Here is a 13,768-nt window from a genome sequence, read left to right as displayed (position 1 = left end):
ACTACCTTTTATGAGAATCTTGATAGCATCCCTCATATGGTGCGCTTGACCCTCGGCAAGGCCACTTACAATATACTTTGAATATCAAAAGTGCAACCCTTGGTATGCCTCTACCCCTCTGCTATCTTGTCGAGATCTGATTGGGAGGCCCTATGGCCTCCTGCTATCCCTGAGGCTGGACACGGTGATGCCTCATCCTCTAGCTTGGGTGTTGCTCATGGTGGTGCTAACAATTCCATAGGAGATAAAGATGCTATTTTGACTGTTGGTGAGCTTGGAACTGATGGTGGCCAAACTTTGATGATCGAAACTACAAGCATTGAGGAAGTGCCCCCTGCTGCTCCGCAATAGACTCCAGTGACCTTGATCTCCAAGCTGATCTGAAGTAGGCCATCTTACCAATTGAGGAAGCACCCCCTGTTGCTCCGACAATGGAATCCGATGAGGCTCCACAAAGTGGCCTGTTGGCAGTCCAGGTGGGTGAATTGGGCTCATCCATTATGATCCATACCGATTCAGACCTCTAGCCATTTGGCAAGGAGTCAGTGACCTCTAGTCATTGCTCTGACCTAATTGCTCTAGATAGCCCTTCTCTCCCTATCATTATGAAAACTTCTTCTGGACGTCTTCATCGAGGACTGCATATCGATATTGTATCGGTTGAAAAAGATTTGGCATTTAAAGCATTGATCGAGCTTATTCATTCCACTCCTGCTACTGTCTCTATCTTGACTTCTTCGGCATTGGAACCCATCTGCATTGTGGGTGCACTTAACCATGATGCCCAAATGTAGTCCGATTCAAGTGGGCTTGTTTTAGAATCCTTCATGCCCCTTCATCACATAGAATCTTTGGAGGGTGGGGCTGTGGTCAATACGGAAGGGACTCCTACCTGTATGTCAAGTCCTAAGAAGACTTCTCCCCTTAGATTAGGCCATATGGCTTCGGACATGGCATCGCATGGCAAAAAAGTGGTGCTGAATTCATTAACCCTTGAAACAAAAATTGGTGACGTCCCAAGCATTGAAAAAGAACCCAAAGCTTTTCATCACGTTGTCCCCTTAGAGTCCTTGTATGGCATTGAGTTTTGCTCCTTGAACTGTCTTTCTACCAAAATCAGGAAGACAAGCTGAGCCAAGGTGGTGAGATTTGTGAAAGAAGCCACCATGAAGCTCATTCCAAATAAAAGACGAAGAAAAGAAATAATTTCAGAAATGGAGGCTGATGACCCTTCCTAACCCTTTCATTATGTCTCCCACAAGCTTCTGCTTGATTGGAAAAAAACTTGTGGATTCTCTTTTGGGAAGGATGTTGCAAGGAGATTGTCAATACGCTTCTTGATCTTGAAAAAGAGAAAGATGTATTATTGGCAACTTAATTCTATTTCTCCCTGTTTGGTTAGTTGTCCTGTGGTTGTTGTGCTCTATTTAAATATGGATAATGAAGCTGCCCTCTTTTACTATCTCTTCTCCCTACTCTCATGTTGGTTGTCGGCAATGGATGCTTGGCCAAGCCCTCTGTGCCTTCTCCAAACTCTATCCCTATGGCTGGCTGTGCTGATTGGTATGGTGGTATGGTAGTTCTATTTAGTGCCCACTATATGTTTCAATGATTATCGTAACGTAAAATAGAAGAGGCACCGGTGATGCATCTAAGTGAAGAGCAATCTGAGACATCATTTTGACCTCTTCCTGTGATATTCTCCTTACGTAAGAATCGAAAGTATCCTACCCTACCATTCTATTCTTTCACTCTCTCGATGGATCTTGGCTCACAGATTGGGCTCATCTTGACTCTGTCGGCTCCTCAAGAGGCATTTTAATCAGATAGAATTCTAGACTCTTCTTTATTAAATTTTTTTTTCAAAATTTTTTATTGATAATGGCGCTTCACTGCATTGCTCTAAATAATGAAATTGCTGTAACTTCTGTATATGGCCCCAACAACTCACGGCTTAGAGATTCCTTCTTCTATGAGCTCTCAGGCATCTGTAATGGCTTTTCTAGTGCTTGGCTAGTTGAGGGAGACTTCAACATTACAAATCAGTGATTGGTAGACGTGGTAATCCTTAATTTCTTGGAAACAATCTTTTGTTTTTGGATTTTATCTCCTCACTTGTGCTGGTGGATTTGGTCCTGAAGGGATATAAATACACTTGGAGTAATGGCCAAGATCACCCTTCCATTGCTTGCCTTAATCGCTTTCTCCATTCCACCGAATGGAGAATCTATTCCCGACATCTTCGAAGATGACCTTAAATAGCCACATATCTGATCATATCCCTGTGGCTGTTCACTATGATCTTAAATTTCAATCTTCTAGTATCTTTCATTTGGAGACTTGGTGAGCAAAGGAGCTAGACCTTGATGCTATAGTTTTTGGGTGTTGGACACCAATCAGAGGATCTATCAATCCTGCTGCTGCTTGGGTTAACCACCTAAGAATGCTCTAATCGGCTCCAAGGTTATGGGCAAAGACAAAGAAATCCTCTAAAAATGAGCTGAAGGTTAAATTGTTGCATGACATTGAAATTCTTAACAAGGAGGAAACAATTGATTTGTCGTCACTCGAGCTTGCCACTCAAAGAATCTTGAAACAATCCTTGGATGACATCTATACAAAAGAAGAGCTTTACTAGATATAGAGAGCTAAAATTACTTGGCTCAAAGAGGGTGATCATAACTCAACTTCCTTTCACAAAGTTGCCTCTACAAAGAAAAGGATGAATGAGACATTGTGTCCTCATGATGATGGGGTGGAGTTTCATAGACAGGATGACATTAGATTCAAGCTTCACTCCTTCCTTTTCTATTAACTGGATCTTCTCTATGATAGTTCTACTATTGATCTCAAGAATCTAGATGCTGAATTTTTTACTAATGAAATTAAAAGAGCTGTTTTTTTATTTGGAGACATGAAAACCCATGGTTCGGATGTTTTCACTTTCATTTTCTTCAAGTGGTTCTGAAATCTTATCAATGATGATCTTTTGGTTCTCTTTGAAGAATTTTTCAACGAGTCTCTCGATCTTGAAAGGCTCAATTATGCTTATATAACCTGGATTTCAAAAAAGATGGCATTCTTATTGCTCGTGATCTCAGACCTAGTAGTCTTCTCAACAGCTTACACAAGATCATTACAAAAGTGCTTGCGGATACATTATCTAAGTTTTTCCTTCTTTAATAGATCAGTCTCAGTGTACTTTTGTGAAAGGGTGGAATACACTAGAGAACTTCCTTTGTGCATATAAGATGCTTGCTTATTGCAGAAGAATGGGTGGGCATTCTTTGCAAATGAGATTTTGAGAAGGCCTTTGATAAATTGAACTGGCACTTTCTTTGGGATGTTTTGAAAGCTAAGGGTTTCTCTTCAAGATGGATTGGTTGGATAAGGAGCCTTCTTAGCTCAGCCTTAGTTGCACTCCTAGTGAATGGAAGACCAAGTAATTGGATTAGATATCGATAGGGATTAAGATAGGGGGCCCTTTGTCATCGGAGCTCTTTATATTGGCCACTGATGCTCTCTCTAAGTTTCTATTGAGGGCAAGTTTCCTTGGTCTTATTGAAGGTATCGGATCTAATGTTGTTTTTGCAGGAATTAAGGACTTTTATTTGCTGATGATACTATGCTATTTTGTGCGGATAAAAAGAAAAGTATCTTGCAGCAAAAGCTTTACTCTTGAGATTTGGAAGTGCTTCTGGTTGAGGATCAACTTCATAAATGCCTCACCATTTGCTTGAATATGTCTGCTGACGAATCCTCCTTATTCGCCCTAATGATGAACTGCAAGATGGGTACTCTTCCCTAACCTACTTGAGCCTCCCTCTATCAAATAGAAAGATTCCAAAATACTGTTGGTTGCCTCTTCTAGAAAGAATACACTCAAAGCTAGCCTCATGGAAAGAAAAATTCTCTCCTGGGGAGGTAGACTTACTTTGGTGAACTCGGTACTTTCTTCCTTTCCTTCTTACTATATGTCATTTTTAAACCTCCCAAATGGGCCATTGATAAAATTATCAGATGTTTGTACTTTTCTTTGGAAAGAAAAAGATAAGACAAGCGGTTTTCATTGCTTATGAATTGGGATTCAATATGCAGATCAAAAATCAGGGAGGTTTGGGTGTCAAAAATTTTGAACAATGAACATAGCTCTTCTAGCAAAATGGGCTTGGAAATTCATTTGGAGAGCAATGCCCTTTGGAGAAGACAAGTCAAAATTGCTTTCTATGTCCGAGCTAAGTATAGCATGAGATCAAAGTAAAGCACCTTTGGAATGTCGATGCTATAGAAAGATATTTGCAAACAACTCATTGCATTTTGGCATTGTCTCACCTTTAATTTAGGGAATGGAGCATCTATCAGGTTCTGGGAGGATAACTGGTGTAGCCTACACTCCTTTGCTTCATTTTTATAATCTCTACCAATTAGCGTTGTCGAAAAGATTTTAGTTACTTCACAATGGTTATGGAGAGCCTTATCTTGGAACATCAAACTTAGAGGTCCACTTTTCTTAAGTTACTATCAATGACTAGAGGCTCTTCGATCCAGTCTTGCCACTGTGACACCATCTCGAGTGCTTGATACTCCTAATTGGAAACTCTTTCAAAATGGTGCATTCACTGTCAACACTTATTGCAAATGTATTAACAATGGGTCTGATATGTCCTTACAACAAGATAATTTGAAAGCTAAAATACCTGAGAAGATCAAGATCTTTCTCTAGCTTGCTATTCGAAGCAGGCTCCACACTGGCGAAATTATTACAAGAAAGGGATGGATCATGAGCAACGGCTACATGCTTTGCGGGGAAAGCTTGGAAATCATTGATCACCTTCTTATTAGATGCCCTTTCACTCAGTAATTTGGAATGATCTTTCTCTTCAACTTGAAACTTCTCGACAGCCCTCAATTCTACATCAGCTTTGGACTAAATGGATGAAAGCAAATTTTGTGACATCAAGATGGCATGCCATTGACCAGCTGATGGCTTCTATGTGCTGGGAGATATGCAAGAACGAAACTCTCACATTTTTCTGAAAAGAACTATACTCTATCTTCAGTTCTGTGCAAATCTTTGCATTCTTTCAAAGTCTGGAAACATATTTGCTCCACAAAATTCAAAGATCACCATCTCTCTCTTTGGAACTCTATCTCCTCTCTAGCTGGGCGTCAATCTTGATTGCTATCTAAAGTGGGCCTTTTCTCACAGTAGGATTCTTTTCTTTTGATTTTCTGTACTGCCATGTAATTTTCTGTATTCCTTTTGATTTTCAGTATTCCCTACTTCTCTCCCCCATAATTATCACACTCAAACTTTTATTTATGATAAATCAGGGTGGCCCTCTGCTTCCCTTTCCCTCAAAAAAAAAGAAATTATGAAGTCTTTAATCTACATACAGACCGGAGTTTTTATGATCTCAAAAAATTCATGTTGATCTTGTAGGCATAATGGTGTATGAAAAAATGTTCACACAGAAACAAAAATTCTTAGCTACTTCAGCAGAGCTAAAACACATCAAGTTTTGAAAGTAAGAAGCAAAAAGATTCTGCAATAAAAAACAAAATAATGCAACTAGGAATCGCTCTGCCATTTGTGTTTGCTTATCGTATCTTTTTCCATATTTGATGGCTTACAATTTCATATTTCTATTCTGTTATCAGTTGTAAAGCATTTTATACTCCTAATTGTAAAAGAAGGCTATCTTAGCTGAAATGGAGGTACTCAGAAGGAAAATACTGGGAATTAGCATTTCAATCTACTTGAAGGAAAAATATACTATTCATTCTAGTTGCCATGCACTGTCCAAAACATGTTATCATGGGTTGGTCGACAACTATAAAGCACAACTTGTGCCAATGAAAATTCTCAACTGATGGATCAAGGACAGGCTTATTTTAAGATAGTCTGATTAGCGGTCAAGTTCCATTGAAGTACAAAAATCTTGAGAGTTAGCACAAGATAACAATTGTTTCAATCAATTCATTACTATTACAGTTCCAAGTCCTTTAAACCATCTGTTTTGTGAAGCTTGTGAGGCTTTGAGCCACTTTTTGGCAAGTCCTGTGATGCAAGAAGAATCTATCTCCTCACTTCAGTTTCCTTAGACTTCTCTTATCGTGTGTCCTGAGTTCCCTCTTTGAAAGATTAGATTAGGATGCTGGGTGGGCCGGGAGTCCCACTCTTAAGCCCATTTTTCTAGGTACACTCATCTTTAATAATTACACCTCCAAATTGGCTCTTTAATACATAAATACTAAAGAATGTGAATTAGAATAGGAAATTTGTTTATGAAATCTTCCTTTAATGGTTTTGATCAATGCATCAGAGCCTTCCATTTAGCCTCCTTGAATAAACCAACGTGTATTGCATATCCCAAATGTTGACTGGCAGTAGAAGCACTCACACAAATAATAGAAAGAATAAAAAAAATGAAGAAAAACAATACAAAAATTTTTGTATGGTTGGGTCCCTCAAATAGACCTACATCCACGATATCGAATGGGATATCTCCACTAAAATAAAACTGCTATAATTTTTAAACGGACAAAATTGCCAACCCTCTCTTCCTCACAACTCCCCAAGATCCTGATTACACCCTCTTAGTTAACCCAAGGCTTGGCTTATTGTGGTTCCTATAATTAAGAATCAGGAGGCCTATTTATAGGAGCATTAGGCTCCCTCTGTTTTAATCCCAACCGACGTGGACTTTGAAAAATACTATGCTTGCCACAATAATTTCTCTATTTTTCAAAAATCTCACATATCTCTACTTTATCAGAGAACCAAACTCTCTTCTTAATTTTCAGAGTGTCTATCCTTCTGCTGCTTTCCATTTTTATTGATAAGGCATATCCATCTAAGTAGTAGATGTTCTTTACTTTTTTTCTTCTTTGCATAACTAAGTTTCCACTCTTGTACGCTCTACACCAATTCTCAATGCCAACATACTTGTACCCATGTAAAGCAAACTCATTCAATGAAATAATGTTAGCTCCACTAGTAGGAACATACCTTACATTAGGAATTACTTTGACTTTATTATTGTGGAGCTTCAAGCGAACTCTTCCAACAACTTCAATCTTCTACTTTAGATTATTTTCCATATTGACATAGTCAAAATCTCCCTCAGTATGCAAAGTATCAAATAGGTCTCGGTTAGTGCATATATGGATATCAGCAGAAGAATCCATCATTCCGCTAGAATTACTCTCAATAGCAGCCATATTTGAGAGGTAGAGTTCATCATCAGTATTGACCATATTTATGGAAGAATCAACCTTTGACTTACCCTTCAACTCTTTCAGGCTCTTTAAGTCCTTCCTGAACTTTGGATAACGAACCTGGATGTGACCAAACTCTCTACAGTAATGGTACTCAATGGTGCTAACGTTTCTCGATCGAGATCTCGATCTTTCACCATGTTGGTCACCTCTCTTCTTCCTCCCTTTCTCAGAACTCTCTGCAGCTAGTACTCGACTCTCTCTGGGGTAATCTTCATCTCCTATCATCCGATGATTTTTTTTTAAATCTTCATCACTTCATTTAACTACAGTGTGGTTTTTCCTATTAGCATTGACTACACTAGTGGTTTGTAAGATTTGGATAGTGAAGCCAACAAGAGCAATGCCTGCTCTTCTTCCTTAATCGTCTCTTCTGCATTTAATAGTCGAGATACTAACTCATTAAATTTATCTAAATGATTAATAATATTACCACCTTCCTCCATCTTCAATGAGTATAGATCTATCTTCATCATCAAGCGATTAGTTAACGTTTTTGAGGTATACTTGCTCTCCAACATGTCCCACAACTTCTTCGATGATGTCTTCTTCAATACCGTGATTTTAATTTATGTGGCCAGTGCCGTCTGAATCATACTAACTATCTTCTTTTAGGTTGTACTTCAATCTAAATCTTTCGTCTCATTCGGCTTTTCATCCTGCAATGTAAATCAAGATTCTGCTGCATTAAATAATCTTAAATTGTGTATCGTCACAAAGTAAAATTAGTCTTTCCATCAAACAATGAAATCTCATTCTTCAATATGATGATGGTGTTTAATAAATCCCCAATTAAACATCTCCACTCAAATAACCAGTAATAAGTACCACAAAATAAGCCAAATTTGAGAAAATCGATCTCAAAAATGAAATCAGTACCTCAAAATTAATCAAATCCAACCTCTTCCCAAAAAAAACATGGACGTGGCATTGGGATCCACTGACGTGGTGCTGACTGGTCTTCCACCTGGACTATTGATGTGACATCTCTTGCTCCTTTCTTTCTCATCCCTTAGGTCGGAACTTGCTCTGATACCACTTGTTGAGACCGACAGTGAAAACACTCACACAAATGATAGAGAATTTTTATGTGGTTTGGTCCCTCAAATAGATCTACATCTACGATCCCAAAAAGAATATCTCTACTAAAATAGAACTGCTACAATTTTTGAATGGACAAAATTGTAAATCCTCTCCTCACAACTCCTCGAGACTCCCATCACACCCTTTTAATTAACCCAAGGCTTGGCTTATTGTGGTTTCTATAAACAAGAATCAAGAGGACCTATTCCAGGCTCCCTCTGTGTTAGTCCCAACCGATGTGGGACTTTGAAAAACATTATACTTGCGACAACACCAAATTCTACTGTTGACATGCATGGCAAACAATCTTATGTTTTAATAACAAAAAAAAACAATCTTATGTTTTAGGACTGGACAAACGTATTAAGGTTGGTCTTTATTTTGGATGTGAAAAGCTCGTTGCACCATGTGACCTCCAAATTATTTATTCAATCTTAGTTTCATCTGACAGATGTTATCAGCAAATCCCTTTTGACACGGTTATTTGAACGTAATATCCATCAAGTTCTTCATCATGACTAAAATCTATGATTGCCATTTTATTTCTTTTTATGTAGGGGTACCTAGATTTAGAAAATTGTGAAGATGCTGTGAGATACAATAACAGATTGCTAGGATACTAAAGAAGATCCATTATGGGTTCACTCACTGCTAAATTAATTTACAGAATTGTAATCAAAGGTCAATCAGGCCTAACACAACATGCATATGAGAAGGCCCTTCTTGGGGGTGCATTATCCTACTATTTTTCCTTAATTGGTGGCTGGACAATCATTGTGAACAGAGGACTACAAGGCCAGGAATTAAGCTGAGCATCCTCTTTATCTCATCTACAATTTTAACACCTAAGATCCTCTATTCTGATCTTCAATTTTCCTCCTTATCTGTGTTTGAGGGTGATTACTGATGATCATCTGGATTCATTGAGGTGTTAAAAACATAAAAGGATTTCCTCCTAATAGAAATGGTTAACCAATATATATATTTTTTTAAATGGCTAAGTGGTGTGCTTCTTCAACAACCATACTGTTAGAATCTGAAACATTCCAGCATGCAAGTGGCTCCTGCTTTTGCTGGATTCTATAGGGAAAACCATGAGGAAATGAGAAGTTTTTCATCTTTTCAAGTGAATGCCATGGCCATTAAGTCTCATATTCTTTTGCAAACCAACAAATTATAAAAAAAAAAAAACTACGGAGCATAGGTGCTTGACCTTATTAAATAGTGAAGGGCGAACCACAATTGCATGGAAAGAAACAGTCTTAAACTTGTGCTATGCTTGTTGTATCTAATTCCAAAATTGCTGTTTCATTCAAGAAATATTATGATTCTGAACAAAATAATAATATAAAAAGAAACATTGGATAAACTACCATCATGGGTGAAGGTGAATGGGAGCTATGCAGTAGGAATGGCCTGATTTCATTTAAGACATAAACTCCTATTTCATAGGAAGATAATTAAAACTGTTTATATAAATGTATATAAATAGAGCAGCCAATGAATAAGGCTCCATCCGACCACTGGGGAGGGTCGATGTATGCATCCTTTGTGTGTGGTGAGACTATTTTCATACTTTGGACTTGTGACCTCGAGGTCATAGTTGATTCCTTGTTCTTGACCCTTCAAGTGAACCATTTTGGACATAGGTTGTCTAAAAGAAATCTGAGACGTGCAGTTACCTTAATCATCCTGAGATGCACAGTAAGCAACATTAGCGCAATTTCCTCCTGTTTGATGTCATGCAGGTGATAATATTGCAGTATTGTTCTTCATGCTACTGGATATCATGCATTGCCCCACCATTTCCACAATCTAGTTTTCGGTTTCTTCAAGTTACAGAAATCTTAATGCCAATTTCTAGCTCGTTATACATCAATCCGGTTTCAGAAAATCAGAAACCTTAGTTGGTCATGTAGTAGAGATGTCTACAATTTAGAAGTCATTGTTGTGCACAAAACGAATGTGAAGAATGTAGCACTACAACTTAGCCTGCATTAAACCAATCTATCTCACAAGATGTTTGGACTCTCCATAGTTCCAATATCCATAAAATCATTATATAAAGAGGTAGGTTAATTATTCTATTATGCACTACAGTTCGTAAGCTTGATAAGGTTCTTCAAACTACCATGACGTTTGAAAATAACCTAGTATAATGAAGTAACAAGATAAGTTAGTTTGCATTCAATTTAGTGCATGTACATAGGGTGTGTAATATGCAACAAGCAAACTAAATCTGATCCTTAAAATATAGATAAGGCTATGTTTACCTATCCCTCATCTCTGATTTGGATATTATCATCGAATGCTATATCTAAAAGATAAAAGAATGAATATTTCGGCAAAGAACAAAGTCTAAAGTTGTATAGTCCCTCAGTAACAGGACTATTTAGAAAGGTTTCACGTCGCCCTTAATAGATGTTGATCTCAAATGATTTTTATCCAACAGGATAAGGATTTAATGTAGCAGGGTGAATATTTGTAGAAGACTTGAGAGGTATTTCATTGATGAGATGTCCACAAAGCAATTAGAGAGAAGTCCCAATATGAACATAGAAATGAGTATGGTAACGTGTCCTCTTATTGGAAAAGGTATAGTAAATTACAATAAAATAAATCCACACATTTGGAATTAGAACACAGATTCCAATCGTACAAGTTAATAAATACATATATTTGGAAATAAAAACACATATTTGGTGGAATCTGTTGACTGAGTTACAGCAAGAGATCGGTATTCTGCTGAGATGCAAGTGCGGTTACTTCTTCTGAAGGTTGTTCTGGTTCACAGTTCAATGTCAAGAGAATGGTTGTAGGTGCTCTACTAGATTGGTTCTACTGGTATTGTTGGAGGTTCTGATCTCTTTCAAACCCTCTGCATCATGAAAGATCATATGCTCCTACCAGTGTGTCCGGCAACAGGGCCACCACCTTTGTCCTCAGTCCTAATGCTATTAGCAACATTATTGTCATTGCTGATTCTTAAAACCATCGTATTAAGAAGGTAGGTAATAACTAAGTATGTGAGATGGGAGAGAGGAGTACCAAGCAATCCAGGTCCATGTTGCGTCCCCATAGCTTTCTTCATTTGCTATCTGGGGAGCTTTCTGGCATTGGACTGAGATGAGAACGATAGGTGTCCGTAGACCTGCTATGAAACCCAAATCAGAAGAATATATTTTTCAAGACCGTCAACCTATTCCTATATGTGTTTGTTATATTCTGTAGCCAAAATAGACAGAATACATACTACAATAAACGCTTGAGACGTGTGGATTTAATAGAATAACAAGTAAGAAGAGATGATGTATTCTAAGACGAGGAAAGCATACCTTTGCCTTGTAATGAGCACTTGGGATCGAACTCTAAGCCTCATGGTCATGGGCGTTGCAGCAAGCAAATTTATCACTATACCACATAATGGGCAGACAATTGAGTTACAGTTAGAAATATCGAACATTTGTGCCGTGCATGTTTTACCCTCTCCCCTAACTACATAGACACACTAACTCCACCCAGTTTACTAGTACGATGTGGAAGCAGGTGATAGGCTGAGCTGTGGGTGGGGCCGGACTGACTCCACCTGACAAGCTTGTGTACCGCTCCAATTGCCGAATGCCACATCAACCTGGTAAAGGAGTGGTGGTCTAATGGGTGATTGGTAGCAGTATCCCTGATAAATATATTTTTTATTTCATGCAACATAGGTGTTATTTTTAAGTGCCATTGTATAACAAGGAGAATGTCCCATATCAATTTGTAATTTGTATAAATCTTGCCTTTCTTTTTTTTTTTTTTTTTGAAAGCAAGGTGACCAAAATCATACTCAGATTTGAGTGCCTGTACTTGGTATGTATATTTTGATGACATGTTCTATGAATCTTATGTTCTTGTAATACCTCCTAAAATTGCTTGCCTACATAAATGCAATTGCACGCATCAACTTGAAGATGTGTCTATATACCTGTTTAATTAGAGAGAGAGAGAGAGAGAGAGAGAGAGAGAGAGAGAAGATACTTGGACCGCTTTGATGGCCCCCAAAGATTTGCTTGTCAAACTTGTTTCTTCCGAGAAATATAGCTGTACAACCTGTCCAACAGGCAATAATTTCTTCAAAAAGAATGATGATAATCTTTTGATAATTTTAATTTCTTCAATAATTTCCAACCAAGGTTCAATAAACCAACATTATGATTATATTTTCTGAGACAAGAAGGGCCAATCCCCACTTTCTTCCCATACCTTACCCCCACCCCACCAGGGTTGAAGCAGTCGATGTAACTCACAATTGAACTCCCATACCTCTTACCCAAGGGGAAGAAGAAACAATTATTTCCAAGGAAGTCATTGGCTCATGTTTCCATAGATTTTATATTCTATTATAATAAATATTTAATATATAAACTAACGAAAAAAGTCTTTGATGACTTCTCCAAATCAGGCTTTAGCTTTACTTTAGTTCTTATAGGCCGTGACAAAGCTAAAAGCATAGGGTTTGGCTCGGACCAGTATAGTTTTTGGTCAGATTTAATTTCAAAAAAAAAAAAAAGAAAAGAAAAAGGATATTGGCAAGTCTAGACCGAACAAAAGCTTTTGAGGGCCAATCTTGAAAAGATGCTTGAACTAACTTAAACCAGTGGAGAAACAGACTCTAAAATGCAAAGGGGAAACAAAATTGTGGAACTTCTATACCTGAGCGGTCCTGAGCATCTCTTGGTTGATGACAGCTTCTTTTACGACGAGACTGGTACAAGATAAAGTAGTTGAGATCCAACAAGGAGTGAGATGAGAAAATTGGTTGGAAAGAATGACTTGGTTTTCCCTACCATATTCCTTCAATTTATATTATCTCATATGATACAAATTCTAATAATTTCTAGGACAACTAATGCAAATCCCATGATTTAAGGAACAGCTATATGGTATGTACAACAAAATAAAGTCAATAATGAAGAATCCCATGATTGTACAAATCATAATTTTGGAAATTGATATTAATGATTGTCTATTTTTGTAGAGAGCACAGCAATATTGAAATAGATCCGAATAGTTATCCATGATTGTATAATATACAAATATCAAAATGGATCTTAATGATTGTCCATGTTTATAGAGAGCATATTAATATAGAAATATATCTTAATGATTGTCCATAATTGTAGAGTGCAAAATATTGAAATGGATTTTAATGATCATCATAGAGAACACGTTAATATAAAATATATGTTAATGATTGTTGAAATGGATCTCAATGATCATCTATATTTGTAGAGAGCATGTTAATATGGAAATACATCTTAATGATTATCCATGATTGCAGAGTGCACAAATATTGAAACGGATCCTAATGTAGAGAGCATGTTAATATGAAAATATATCTTAATGATTGTCCATGATTATA

General features: G+C 37.5%; 1 long non-coding RNA gene across 1 annotated transcript; it reads right to left on the bottom strand.

Annotated features, from left to right (window-relative positions):
* Nucleotides 1-11,179: 11,179 nt before the first annotated feature.
* Nucleotides 11,180-12,459, bottom strand: LOC140854480 (uncharacterized). The gene is made up of 4 exons (XR_012137701.1): nucleotides 12,385-12,459; nucleotides 11,700-11,775; nucleotides 11,413-11,515; nucleotides 11,180-11,318 (listed from the first exon to the last, which is right to left on the bottom strand). It is a non-coding gene; the product is annotated as an uncharacterized lncRNA (long non-coding RNA).
* Between the last annotated feature and the right edge of the window lie 1,309 nt (nucleotides 12,460-13,768).

The sequence above is a fragment of the Elaeis guineensis genome, unplaced genomic scaffold (assembly GCF_000442705.2).
Source record: "Elaeis guineensis isolate ETL-2024a unplaced genomic scaffold, EG11 Super_Scaffold_31900, whole genome shotgun sequence".
Lineage (NCBI taxonomy): Eukaryota > Viridiplantae > Streptophyta > Magnoliopsida > Arecales > Arecaceae > Elaeis > Elaeis guineensis.
The sequence above is the reverse complement of the archived record's forward strand: the minus strand, read 5'-3'. Positions and strand labels throughout refer to the sequence as shown.